At 33.5% G+C, this 15,477-nt stretch overlaps 1 protein-coding gene and 1 non-coding gene across 2 annotated transcripts in view; one reads left to right on the forward strand and one right to left on the reverse strand.

The window, feature by feature from the left end:
• Positions 1-15,477, forward strand: part of CTNNA3 (catenin alpha 3) — a 1,601,008-nt gene that overhangs the window by 1,239,314 nt on the left and 346,217 nt on the right. The gene's annotated exons all lie outside the window — the stretch shown is intronic.
• On the reverse strand, positions 4,296-4,427 carry LOC125995598 (small nucleolar RNA SNORA51). The gene has a single exon (XR_007491095.1). It is a non-coding gene; the product is annotated as a small nucleolar RNA SNORA51 (small nucleolar RNA).

The raw sequence follows: 15,477 nt of genomic DNA on the forward strand, positions 1-15,477 counted from the left end.
GTAATCAGATGTTTAAATAAAGAAAAAAGATATTAAAAAAATTCCCCTTTTATGTATAGGGAGCTGTTTTGGCCAGTGTCATCGTATTGATTCTTAGATAAGTAAATGGCCTTGTATGTTTATTAATTTCTATTTCTTAGGGTCTACTTCTTGTTTGTCTTTCCTTTGCTCATTATGAATCTCAATGCAGAAGGTATTGTCTTTGCTCTCTTAAATCATATGTTTATGTACCATGGGTTTTTTGGTGCCTCCTGGAAAAATTCTGCCTTAGAATTAGCTTTTCCTGATGGCATTTTGCTTCCTCTGAGATGGGATTTGTTTTTTAGAAACATATATATTACTCCTATCACCTGAATGTTGTCTCTTTATTCTTTAATATAGAAACTTTTCTTCCAGGTAGCATCGTTCTTTTATGTACCTTAATCTATACATTGATGTAAATTTGACTGATTTTGAGAATGTAGGTAATTTTAAGTTTTTCCAATTCCACTAGCTTGGGCCCTGACATTTAGTTAATCCTATTTAAAGGCTTTATAACCAATATTATTTCATGTGTTAGCAGCATAATAAATGAAATCATTCAATAACTATTATGTAACTGGTGGTAGTATATGTATTTAGAATTCAATAATATAGGTCTTTGTGTTTAATATTTAAAACAAATATAGGTAATTTCTCAACATATATTCAAAATCCTATAGCTACTGTAGCATATTAGTGCAACTAATTTCAACATCTACAAACTTACAGTCTATATTTTAAAAGCTTTCTGAAATTGTCACCTAAAGAATGAATATTCTTTATTCATTTCTGTTTCTTTGACTCATAATTGTGTCTCTTTAACTGTTATCTGGAATATTCAACTGCAATGGTTAAATTAGAATATTAAATAGTATCGATATCTGTAATGAGGAAATCCTGTAGTAGAGTTGAAACTTTTTATTCTGGGTGTGACTTTTTGAATGTTACAAATATTTGTGAATATATATAAGTATTTGCCAAAACAGATATAATTGCTTATATGTTAGGAATACCATTCTAGTGACAAAAGTTGAGTTTGGGAGCATACAGTTGCCATATATGAGTGTATGAAGAAAAGAATTCCAATCAAGAGCACAAATAAAACCCTTTACACTATCAGTATATTGCAGATATGTATATTTTTGCCATTTTGGGTATATTCAATATTAATTATGAATCCAAATGGATGGTCAACATAAGTAAAAATAACACAAATTTCTACCTTGAGCTTTATTTTAAGGATGAGTTTCTGGGAATTCCTGCAAGATATTTCTGGCCAATTACTATAGTTCTTAGATGAAGAAACAAGAAAAAATATTCTAAAGCAAATGGTACTAAAATATATGATTAAACAAATACAAACACTCCTGAGTATTAACTATTTTTTTGAGTATTAGTTTTTAAAGCATCTTTTTATTACTGAAATGATTAAGTGTTGGGATATTTGATTGGACTTGTTTAGCAGAAAGTGTACGTTCTGTGAATGTAAAAGTAATTCTGGAATTAAAATCCAAGCCAGAAGAACATGTATTATATTGTGGTTGAGCTTTGTTATCTTCAGAATACTATATTCATATTTTAATATTAATTTATCATTCTCTTCAATTTTTTCTTTATAATATTACCCAAAAATTAAATAAAAATTTATAAATCCAGGTCTTTAGTTCCTCTATAAACAATTTTAAGACATATATTTTATATTTATTTTTAAATTAATGTTTTTTTAAAACTATGTTTTATTAATTGTTAACTTTTTCTGTTTTATTTATCATCCTTTATTATGTATTACGATTTAATATCTGTAATTAATATTATAGATTCACTTTCATAATTTTCTTGTCCTTCAGTACCATTAAGAATTTATGTTGGGGCCGGGAAGGTGGCACTAGAGGTAAGGTGTCTGCCTTGCAAGCACTAGCATAGGACAGACCTCGGTTTGATCCCCCGGCATCCCATATGGTCCCCCCATGCCAGGGGCGATTTCTGAGCACATAGCCAGGAGTAACCCTTGAGTGTCAAAAGGGTGTGGCCCAAAGCCACCCCACAAAAAAAAAATTTATGTATTGTGGGGCTCGAGTGGTGGTGCAAGAGGTAGGGTATTTGCCTTGCACAAACTAACCTAGAACGGACCACGGTTCTATCCCCTGGCATCCCATACTGTTCCTCAAGTCAGGAGCAATTTCTGAGCACAAAGTCAGGAGTAACTCCTGAGCATCCCCGGGTGTAGCCCAAAAACCAAAAAAAAAAAAAAAGAAAAAGAATAATGCATATATTGGAATCAGAACTATAGCATATGCATAGCCTTGCATGTGGCCAACTCATGTTTAATTCCTGGCATCCTATATGTTTCCATAACCTGCCAACAGGCTCTGATTCAGAACCAGGAATAAGCCCCAAGACTACTGAGTGTGGTCCCCAAACAAACAAAAATTTAAATAAACACCTGCTTATCTATTTCAAACAAAATGGTAACATCATTTCTTAAAGATAATTGTCAATTGCACATCTTTAAATAATAGATATTAAACATTAATAAAAATAAATAACTTGGGGCCCGGAGATAGCACAGCGGCGTTTGCCTTGCAAGCAGCCGATCCAGGACCAAAGGTGGTTGGTTCGAATCCCGGTGTCCCATATGGTCCCCCGTGCCTGCCAGGAGCTATTTCTGAGCAGACAGCCAGGAGTAACCCATGAGCACCGCCGGGTGTGGCCCAAAAAACAAAAAACAAAAAAAAATAAATAAATAAATAACTTATTTGATCACCAAAATTCAGTAGTTTAGATGTTTTGTTGTACTAAATTATTTATAGAAATACCTCTCAAACAAACTTATAACAAAATGGCAGACATTTTTGAGAAATATTTACTGACAATGGTTTCTTTAACTCCCTGGTAGACTTATACATTTTTATCAAGTTTACTATGAAGTAAATTAGTAATTATCTAACAGGTCACTACTTTTTATCTGACTTCCTCTTAGGATAATGAAAAATATCTAGCATAGCTTTCCTTGGATATTTATCTTTGCCTGTAGGCAAATGATATCTTCTTATATTTAGCTTTCTGAACTGAAAAACTAAGGCCTGAGGTCTTGAATCTCTCTTTTATGAACTGTTAAACTTCTGTATATTTATGTATTTGCTTAGATTACTGTTTCTTTGGATCAATATTAAATATAGAACCATACACTAAAATAGTTATTACATTAATTTTTCAAGTTTAATTAAATATAAGAACAATATATGAAATCCTGTTTGTAAGTGAAAATTTTAAATTATATAGCCAAGTCATGCTCTTTTAGACAACATGGTAATCTCCTCAGTAAAAGATTTGAACCAAAAAATAGTAAACATAATTTTCATAACTTAGAAAAGTGATCATTAGTAATATTGTATTAGGTAATATATATGAATATATCATACAGCTGTTAGGAATATGAGTTAACCTGGGTTTCATGCCTGGCACTAATATAGTTTCCTGATTGCCCTTGGTATCCCAGAGCCAAAGTCACACTAAATTCTTTTCTGTGTGCTCTACTCAAATTCTTTTTTTTTGGGGGGGGGCAGGGGCACATACAGCGGCACTCAGGGGTTACTCCTGGATCTGTGCTCAGAAATAGCTCCTGGCTTGGGGACCATATGGGATGCCAGGGATCAAACACATATCCTGGGTCAGCTGCATACAAAGCAAACGTGCTACCACTGTGTTAGCACTCCGGCCAATACTTATTTTATTTTATTTTATTTTATTTTGTTTTATTTGCTTTTTGGTTCACACCCAGCAGCAAACAGGTGTTACTCCTGGCACTATGCTCAGAAATCACACATGGCAGGCTCAGGGGAACATATGGAATGCTGAAAATCGAACCACCATCCTTCTGATGCAAGGCAAATGCCTTACCTTCATGCTATCTTTTCGACCCTTAAAATTCTTAATGTAGATAACATTCTATTGCTTTAAACATTAAATATTTAGACAATATTTTTCTTTATCATAATCTCAGTGGTAAACCCATTTAATTAGTGCATTTTGCTTCATATGACTGTAGTAATTTAGCTAACTTATGTTATCATAAATAAAATTATTTTGAGTGTACAATTCAGTGATTGTTAGTTCCTTTATAACGTGGCAAAAATATAATCATATATCAGTCTTAGGGCATAATATGAAACTTATTCATCATAGTAAAAATACTCATCCCTGTTTATTCTTTACTTTTCCTTTTTTCCTGAACCCTAGGAACTTACATATATGCATTCTCCTGTGTTGTATTTTTTTGTTCCCCCATTCACAATACAGACCAGGCAAAGGGCCTGGATTGGGGTGTATATGGGGAGCATTTACTGTACCTCCTCTTCTATGCAGTCAGTGTACAGAACACAGCCTGTGGTAAGCATTGGGAGGCCTTATCCTTTCTTTTTTTTTATTTTATATATATGTACATATATGTATTTATAAACACTTCACCAGTGCAACATTCCTGTGTTGTATTTTTAACTTCACCCTTCTTAAAACATTCCATATAAATAAACTCACATAATATGTGATATCTTGCGCCTAGCTTTATCCACTTCATTTATATTTTTAATATAATATTTATTTTAATCATAGTGGCTTACATATCATTGATGATAATATTTTAGGTACATATTAACATAAAAACAGGAGATCCCATCACCAAATTGTCCTCCCTCCACCTCCGCTCCTGTCCTACCTCCCATATCCTCCTCCATCACCCCTGGGGGCTGCTAGAATAAGTGGTCCCCTCTGTGCCTAGCTTACTACTTAAAGGTCCTACACCTGTTTGGTCTTGGTACCTCCCTTATTTCCCACTCTAACTGGGAGGCGGGACTAGATAGTTCAAGTTATGTGGCTTTGTTTGAAGAAGAGAAAGGTACTAAACTGAGGGAAAAAATCAAATACGCCAAAAATGGGCGGAGTCCTTCTGGAGGCTCTCATCCTAGGTTTGAGAGACGAAAGGGAAAAGAAGGGTGAAACACCACAACTGTACAAAACGAAGTGTCAAGTAAAATATCCAGTGAGCACTCCAACAATAAAGATAAGCACCACATAAAGACCATGGTCTTGAGATAAAAAAAACATGGCAGAGCACATAAAGTAAGAAAAGAAAAGAAGAAAAAAAAACAAATATAAATGGAGACAACAACTTCAATAACCAAACAAAAACAAAGAAATTGACAAAAACTAGATAAATAAAAAATAAAAATTTTTTGTGCTTTTTTGCCTTTTTATTTTCTTTTTTCTTCCTTTCTGCACAGGCAGAATAAATAATGGGGTCAATCGAAAAGGAATTCCCTCGGCCTAAGAAATACAGGTTTTCTCCGCCCTTGAAGTATATTGTCATGGGATTAACTATAGACTCCTATCAGGTTCATTTACTCTCCTCTTGGTGCTTTTGTGGTGTATGGAAGACTTCTGCTCCATCCTGGGTGATAAAATCAGACCTCTGTATCTAGAGATCTCAGTGTCTGCACAGGTCAGGGATTGGAACTTATGATGAAGTCCTTCTTTGTGGTTCTAGAAGTTCTGTTCCCTCAGTGTCATTTTAATTCTTCTTCTGTGGTTGGTGGTCTTGGTCTTTCCACTGATCTGAGGGTGGGCCTGGGATAGCCTCTTTTGTTATGTTTCCAGAAGATCCATTCCGTTGCAAATTGTCACAGACAGACCTCTGGAACTAGAGGCCATGGTTGTTGTGCAGGTTATAGCTCAATCCCTAGAGTAGGCCTTTTTCATTGGTCCCAGGATACATACAGTCAGGTCATGGTTCTATAAGCCAGTCATCTGTAAATCGCGATCTTGGCATTTGGACAGACCAAAGGGTGACAAGTCTTCTGATTTTGTCTTACTGTTAGCTGGTGAGGTAGGATAACGTGCTCTTAGGTCAAGTTGTTCCCAGTTTCCTCATTATCAGGGTATCATATTAGAGCTGGCACTTGTTGGTGTCCAAGCAGTATTAAGGATGTCTCGAATGGGATTTGTTTCTTGTGGATGTTGTAAAGAACTGTGTCATTAATATTTCTGTGATCCAGAGTTCAAGGCTGGATGGTTGGTGTCTAATCACCTGGGGTCTAAGTTGGGTCCACGTGACATATTTTCAAGGTGGGAGATGCCCCTGTATTGTAAACAAGTCTGAGTTCTTATCCCTAGTAGATAAGAGCTCATTTTTATACTTAGGATTTCCCCTTTTTTGTGTGCCTTTGCAGGGAGAAATGGTGCTACATTATGTTGCCAGTGCATTTGAGGGTGGAAATAGAAGAAAACAAAAATAGGTCACACACCCCAAAAAAGATAAAAATAGAAATAAAAATATATGTGCTCACATATACATATAAAAAGAAAAAAGATTTAATAAAATGAGGTAAAAAATAATTAAAGGAGCAAAGTGATGCAAGAGACTACTTTACATTAGGGGAAAAGAAGGTAATGAGGTAGTGTAATACAGATCTTATACTTACGATGGAAGTATAGGTTTCCCCATTATTTTTTGAAGTTTTCTTGTGGTGTGTGGGTTCCCCGGCGCCTTTTCATCACACAACCGAACCCTCTTGAGAATGGCAAAAGCTTTGCGGCAGGGAGGTCTTGGGAGGAATTCTTGCATTGTGGATACTTTTAGCGCTAAGTCGGGTTTCAAGAAACAGTCCAAGTTAGGAAGGGCTGATAAGAAGGACCGTGCAGCATGAGTCAGCAGGGGAGTTGGTTGCCTTTTCTTGTAGGGGACGAGGTGTTGGTTTTACTGGTTGTCCTTTCTCTTGGGTGCTGGGTACTGGTTCGTTGGGGTAGGAGGTCAGTCTTGATGCCTAATGGATTAAGAACTGAGGGTGAAGAGTTTTAATGAGGTGGGAAATCTGGATGGGAATGAGGGGTGAAGGGATAGTCAGATTTCCAAAGGGGGGAAAAGGGAAAGTATATGGAAGGGGCAGGAGAGAAGAACAGAGAAAATAAATTAAAAAGAAAAGGTGAGGAAAAAAAAGGAAGTGGTGAGAAGAGAGGAGAAAAGAGCAAGGGAATGCTAGTTTGCTTGAATGTGTTCGATGAGTAGGGCCTGTAGTATAAGTCTGTAGGTCACAGTTGCTGCTTTGGTGGTCTAGCTGGTCACGAGTTTCAGGTCCTAAAAGAAGGTATAACCTATAGATAAAAGGGATGTTAAAGAGTTTTCTCGGGGCATTCTCGTAGTGCAGGCTGGGTATGGTATCTTTTGTATCTGAGCCCCAAGATGCCATCTGAGTTTGTCCACCCTTTGCATCCAAGAACGCCTGTGGACAGAAAAGCTGAGAGGTTATTTTAAATATAGTAAGATTAAGGCATTAAAACACATTGCTATGAAATGCTTCCGTTGAAGTCAGTAATTTCTTTACCTGTGAGCCTGTATATGATACCTAAGGGATTATTGTGGGCCTTTGTAGTAGAAGGCTGATTACATACCTGTTCTCTCTATGCTGCTGTTTCTGCTATTACTGGTTTCTTTGTGGTATAATGTGTAGTCAAGAGTTTGTGTTGTTCCTCTTCCATGTGTTTTGGGCACTGTTCCCCAGTTTATGTTGACTGTTACAGTGTTTGGAGTTTCTACCCTGTTAAATCCTGTTTTTTGATTGTTAAGTATTAGTTGTATATAAGGTGTATGTTCTAGGTGCTTCAGAATAGTGCTATCATTATGTGTTTATCTTTCGTCTTTTGACTTACTTCGTTTAACATAATATGTTCTAGGTCCATCCAGGTTGCTGCAAAGTCTGTGATTGTATCATTTCTGACTGCCATGTAGTTAGTTCATTTATATTATTGAAATCTGTTCATGCTGTAGCATCAATCATAATTGTATTTCTTTTAATATCGGAGTAATATTCCATTATGGGCTGAACCCTGTTTCATTTATCTATTCAAAGTTGATAAATTCTTAGGGTTATTTCTACTTTTGTTATTTGCTGGTATTATTTGGTATAATAATATTTGCATGGCTATATGATGTAATTGTTATAGCTATATAGCTGTGCATGTTAACTTTTATTAATATCAGCTTACAATACTGATCATTTTTTTCACAGTAACTGCTGCATCATTTTACATGCCCACCCACAGTGTAAAGGAGTTTTGATATTTTTTCACTTTCTTCTAAAATATTTTTTATAGTCTAGCTTGTTTATTACGAACATTCAAGAGGATGTGAGTGACAAACCCTGTGATTTTCATTACATAGCACTAATGATTTATGATGTTGATATTTTTTCAAGTAAGCTTTTGACTTTTTTTTGAAACTGGTTGATATGTGATTAAGAACTTGAAATTCATATTTAGTTGGACATACTTCAAAATCTAATATTGAAGTCTCTGGGTGAACCATAATCAGCAGACTTTCTCCCTCCACAGAAAGAAAAATATCCTTGATTTGTAATGCTATATAAAATTAAATGAATATCCTGTTCATTAACTGAAAAATGCAGTAAGTTTTAAAAATTCAATACATGTCGTTACAATTTTGTTAATAAATTTAGCATTTTATGTTCTTTGAATAAATGGGAATAACCAGTATTAATACACATTTGATCTCAAGAATCTTTTTAAATGTTTTGAAATTTGTTGAAAACCTCATAGAATTTGTAGGTGTGTTTTTATTAATATTTAAAATTAATCATTAAATAGAAGCTTATATGAAAATTAAACACCTTTTGGGAAAAATAAAATTGGAAAAGATAATATTGACTTTTGTATGTGATCTGTTATTTCTTGAGAACTTCAGGGAAGATTGTATGGTTAACTCATAAGACAGTGAAAAAGGAAAATAATATTTAGTACTATTATAAATAATAAAAATGATATATATTTGTAGATCCTTTTATTAGTTCTCAGGGTTCTTAGAAAAAATCAAGAAAAGCTATAAGGAATATAAGAGCATTTTTCAGCCCAATTAATCAGATCCTGTTTGCTTAGCATTATTCACCTAGTGAATGGCTTTAAACACGTTTTTCAAAACTTGGATTTTTGAAATCAGAAAATTATTTAAGCTATCCCTGTAACAAAATGCTTTGACTAGTAAGGTGAGTACCTGAATAATATCAGTTGAAAATAGATGAGAATTACCTTAACTCAATAAAAATTAGTGGAAGAGAAGGTATTTTCATATATTTTAAAAACTTTTGATTATTTCTTTTATATAAACATAAGCTCCAAAACCACTATTTATTACTGGACCCTTACATGGTAACTAAATTTTAGTTCATCAGAACTTGATAAAGAATGTAAATATTCAATTAATTCATGTATTCTGAAACTAATGAATAAAGCAGTTATTCTATAATTTATTTGAGTGTGTATGCTAGTCAATTCCTACTTAACTACACATATTTGAAATGCATGTTTAAGTAAATATAAATACAACAATATCTACATGTTATAAATAAATCTGAAATTCTTTGATTATAGATGAAAAATGAAGATTTTCTTGATAAATAGGAAGTTGGAATTGATTCTGTGTCAAATTGTCAGAAAATAGCGATTGCAGTCTCGCACCTGAGTCATCTATCTGTCTCTATGGCCAATCTCTTTTCTCAAATGTCCTTTGACACAAATTTATCTGGGAGTTAATGACAATGAATCCTGAAGTTAGAATTTCACTTATACTATATAGTTGCTTTATAATTCAGAAAAATAATCAAAGGCTTGGTCTGTCATTTGTTAAATATAAATAATTTTTACCTTATAGTATATTATGTAATAAATAAAATATGTTTAAAGAACTTAGAACACTGTCTGATCCCTGGTAGTTCTACAAATAAGTCATAATTATTATTTATTATCATCTTACCTGATATCTATCACTTGACAACCATGAAATGCTATTATTAATGTGGTACAATGCCAATAATTTATAAAATAGTGGACAGAGGAAGTCATGAATTCTTATAATTAATGTGTGGAAATATTCTCCTTTTCTATGTTTAAAAAATATTTCCTGAGAAATGAAATATATTATTTATCTAATGAACATTATTGATAATTAAAGACAAAATTGATTTTTGTGACATGAGTTTCATTCCTGAAACTATTTTTTGTGAGCACAGCAAGCTCACAAAGAAAATAAAACTAATACAAAGTACAAACCAGAGAGTGACAGAGGAAAACTTAGAAAAGATAGGTATTACCGAAATGCATCATAGACCATCTCCCAGTGCAAGATATTCATTATAAAATGAATAAATCTATACATTCATATATTCATGTAGGACTATAGCAAGTTATTTTTTATGTTTTCAGCTAACTATATGTGTAAATGATCTTGATTACCTTATTATGTACTTCTAAAGATCAATATACACAAAATTTTTATTAGTGCATTGTCTTAAAAAGTCATATAACATTTAACAGGTTAGCTAAGATTAGAGATGAATGTTTTCAAGAAAATATTGACAATATATTGATTCAATAACGCAACATTTAAGCTAGAAAATTTAGGAAATAGGCCACATGGTTGGAGATATATATATTTTCCTCTGAAGGACATTCTTAAGTTCCTTCACTTCCTAACAGTTTATCTATTTTAGCATGAATATAGGATGAACAAAGGTGCAAAAATATTTCTTCACAAAGAATGAAAATGGAAAGTAAATTTTCATATCAAGTCTAGAGTTTGCAACAAAAGATTTGTCCTACTGTGAAGAACATCAGTTCCTTATGTAACCTAATTATTCACTGTGTACATAGGAAAATGTTGGCATGTAGAACATTTTTGTTTGTCTTGTTCACAGTTGCTAACTTTTGAGCTTTGAATTTCTTACCTCCACTTTTCAATCTCATTTAGATTTATGGCTGGGAAACAAATGCTAGGTCTAATAATTGTTGAATTTGAGATTATTTTCCAAGTTTCAAGAGGTAAAAGAAGTTCCTGAGGATCCCAAAATGGACTTTAAATAGAACTATCACCTTTGGGGGCATGATTTTCTTTGTGAGCGTGCAATTGTATTTTCAACACAATTAACTGCCTGTGTGACTAAACTTTTTCTATGTATTTTCACATATAAGTAATGATGGTGAAATTCAAATAGGAATGATTCTCTGATTACTTTGTTTCCTCCTATGACTTGACCGAGAAACAAATACTGTAAAGAATTCTAACTCGTAAATGTTTTCATTGAATAAAACAAGATGTAAAAATATAAATTTCAATTTACTGTGCAGTCAAAAGTTTATATACTATGAAAAGACACAAAAAATCTCTGACAATGAGCTGTAATTCCAATGTTTAAATTTGAGTACACATATGAATATGATTTTGTATGTTTGTGTTCATATAAAGCAGTTAGTGATGTACAGTTTGTCCTTATTGTGATAGTTTATAGTGTACTCTTCAGTATACTGTTTTCATATACTCTTAACTGTAGTTATTACTTAAATGATTTTTTGTATAACTTATGCATTTTTTTGCTTCTTTTTCCCCAGGGAAATTAACTTTGAATAGAACATGTAATACATTAATTTTAGTACATATTGTATATTAGTTTATAGCCCTAATATATACGAACTAGATGTTTATAGTAATCCCATAGCTTAAGGACAGATCATAAGGCATTCACAAGAAACAACTATAACAAATATCACACTTGTCTCATCTGTCTTATTAGCAATTATTATTTATTTATTGTTTGGGTTTTTTGTTTCTTTTTAGTGCCATACTCGGCTGTACTCAAGGGTTACTCCTAGCTCTACCCTTAGAAATCACTCCTGGCAGACATGAGGGACCAAATGGGATGCAGTGGATTGAACCTGGATCCTTCCCAGGTCTCCATGTGCAAGACAAACACCCTACCTCTGGGCTATTGCTTCGACCACTGGAAACTACTGTTCTTTATGTAGATTTAGTAGGTGAATAAGGCTAACCCATTGTAAGAAATTTGTGAAATATAGCAGGTAAACGAGGTATCAGTTTCCCTCAATTTACCTCCTGCTATTTGAAAAATTCTTTAATATTTAAAATTATTCTATACTTCATAGCAAAGCATCGTGAGTTGGATGTAATTATTCACATTCTAGGATTAGTTTTAAACTTATAAAAGCTACTTTGGATTTTAGTTAAATGGTGATTTTTTTCCATGTAAAAATTATTACTGGTTTCACAAGGTTCAAGTTAATGACTTTAAATAAAGAAGGCATTAACTACTGAGTCATCGACTTTTTATACATCTTTAAGGTGACTCTGTCATGCACGAGTAATTCTGATTTCAACTCAAAGTCCTTCTGCTCTTCTAATACAGGCTCTTTAATTTAGGAATCTAAAAATATTTAATAGTAGATATTTCTTTATTCCTTTTGCGTTTACTTCTTCAAACTGTTCAATTGTCTTTTTAAAAAGGCAGAACATGTGTGTGCTACAGATAATCTTTATTTCTATGATAAAGAATTTGTATTATATAGAGAATGGTATAAGGCATAAGAAAAGATGAATCAGGCATAAGAAAAGAAAGGATGAAAATATGCACTTTGCTGTAATGACGATAGAATTAGTAGTCATTATGCTGACTATAGACAGATTGAGGACGAACAAATACAGCATGATTTCTCTCACCTGTGGCATATAAAAGTAGATAGCAAAGGAATAATACATAACCAAATATAACAAGCCTATGTAAGTGAGTTTGTCAAGGGAGATGGGTTGGTGGAGAACACCTTGTGGCATTGGTAGATGTAACTTGAACCCTGTAGTAGGTGCAATATTGGATCATTGTATGCCTGAAACTCTGTATTTTATAGTATTGACATCACTGTGCCTCAGTAAAAGTTTGAGAAAAATAATATAGTATTTTGGAGCTCTGTCTACACAATGTTATGGAGCAAGCTGGGAAAAAATAACAGGGCTGGAAAGACAGTATTTGATATAGGACACTATTCTTACACAATGCTGTTCTAATTTTAGCACAGACACCACTTTCAGTCCCCTTCACACTGTAAAGGGTAAGTCCTGAGCATCACTACCTATCAACAAAGAAAAAGAGAAAAATATATTAAAATTATGAAGATTGATGATTAAATATATTTGGCTTAAATTTAGAGGATACACTAAAGTTAGTGGTTTTATAGAAGCACCAGTTCATCTGCTATTCTTACTGCAGTGGGGATTATTTTGTAAAACTTTATGATAAAAATAAAGTTGTAAAAATGGAAAGGACAAATATCATGAAGTCATTCCCCAGATTCTTTTTTTGCAGCAGGTTTGAAAGCAGAAGATACCAGATAATTTTTTCTCTTTGATTATTCATATAGGGGATTATCCATGTCCCTAAATTCATATTTAGGGAGATTATTCGTTGTTCTGGAAAAAAATACAAATTTTTAGATATTTTAGGAGGTGGAAGTAAATAGAAGCAAAAGAGGCTTTCTAAAGTCCATTATAGATTGATAGGAGAGAACTGACATTTGTAATAGTGAGACTTGAGATAGTGTTAGGAGATTGGAGATTTGGGGAAGCAGTTTTGTGCTCTCCCACAGTGCGCTGGGAGATGTCCCAGCATGCAATAGTGCTCCTCAAGATATTGAGGCATTTTTTAATTTTACTATCAACATGACTACATTGGAGCTATTTTCCTTTCTGTTTCTACTCCCTGACCTCCCTTTTCTTAAAATATTCCATTAGCAAACTTATTGAAAATGATTTCTCTGGGGAGTAAACTTTCTCCCACCTTTAGTCAACTATACAATGCAATAATAACTATTCCTCCTCTCTGGTTGTTGTTGTTGTTGTTGTTGTTGTTGTTTTGGCTCACACACACTGGTGCTAAGAGCTAACTCTTGTCAGCACTCAAGAATCACTTCTGGTCCTCTCAGAAGACCACCTGCAGTGCAAGGAATTATACCTGAATCAGTCCTGTGCGAGAAAAGTGCTCTAAATAGCCCAGAAAAACTACATTATTAGAAGACCAGAAAAATCATCACCGCTCACATGTAAACATCAGGAAGGCTCGCACTCCTGTCTACATTTTACTTTCTCCGTGGTCCTATAAAATTCTCTTTAATCAAGATAAATTAGGAAATACCAGTAACCTAATCTCTCATTAACATACTCTAGTAGTTTTTCTCTCTCTTTGTCTAACACTTTAAAGCTCATTATTTGTTTGAGAAAATTTGGGTTCAATTTTATACTAACCCTTCTTTTCCCAGTGCTGCAGTTCAAATACAATCTATCTTATCATTTCTGACAAGTGTCTGGTGTAATTTCTCTTTAACTCAAGTCCCTCTGATTTGGAGAAATTTTTCTTTTCCAAAGGCTTACAATGAAATGGAACTGGCAACCTCCAGTTAGTGGTATTAAATGAGTACTGAAAATTGGAGAGCCCTTATGAAATAAATGTTCAGAACTCAAGTACTTCTTTTATAATATAAAAGTCCTTACTAGAGCTTAAATTCCCAGATATGTTTTTTCCCCCATGAAACTTCTTTCTTTAAATATCTCCTGATATCTCTTATCTTCATTTAATTAGCACGTGGGGAGGCTTATATGTTTTTGGAACTCATTCTCTATGTAGTTTCTGCTATACTGGCACAGTAGCTCACAGATTTCAGCTACTACACATCTGCAAATTGAATTTTTTTAATTCAAGATCATAATTTCAAGAATATTTGTTTAGTACAAAGGTAAGAAAATGGCTGTGTCTCACTACATATATATATATATATATGTGTGTGTGTGTATATTAGTTATTAAGACATAAATTGACCCAAAGGAATAGTACAATAGGTAACATGATTGGCTTGGATGAAGCCAACCCAGTTTTAATCCTGGCACTACAAACATTCCTCTTCATAATGCCAGGTGTGCTCCCTGGCACCCAAGAGTAAGTCCTGAGCATTTCCATGTGTTTTCTATAAACCAATACACAGAAAAGGAAAAAAAATAGAAATGTATGAAACATTTTAAAATATAATATTATATTTGTCCAATATACCAAATATAATGTTTCCTTCAGTGCCAAAGGCAAGTCAGACTTACTTGCTTATTATAAAACACTTAAAATCAATGCTGCCTTAATGTAAATCTTTTTTCTATATTTATACAGGTGTTATTGTGTGTACAGGTGTTACCTAATCCTCTTTCCCAGTGGAAATTTGGACTGAGGAAACGATCTAATATTGATACACTGGGTATTGTTTCTCAGTATTCATGAGAAGGTGTTTCGTGTGAACTTCTTGGCTTTTAAATTATGTATAATTTCAAGCTGTACATATGACTGACACTTTGTACTTTACCTTCATAATAATATTTCCTGAGGGAAATAGTTGCTACATATTGCCTTTCTGCTCTTCGCTATTAATTAGACGGACTTCACAGCATTATTGTTTTACCTTATAATAGTATGACCAGGATAATCATTTTAAAAAGTCACTTAATGCTTTCAATTAAATAAGCAAAAATGTCATATACATATTTTCAGGGTTATCTTGAAGTTTAAAAATTCA

The sequence above is a fragment of the Suncus etruscus genome, chromosome 17 (genome assembly GCF_024139225.1).
Source record: "Suncus etruscus isolate mSunEtr1 chromosome 17, mSunEtr1.pri.cur, whole genome shotgun sequence".
NCBI classification, from domain to species: domain Eukaryota; kingdom Metazoa; phylum Chordata; class Mammalia; order Eulipotyphla; family Soricidae; genus Suncus; species Suncus etruscus.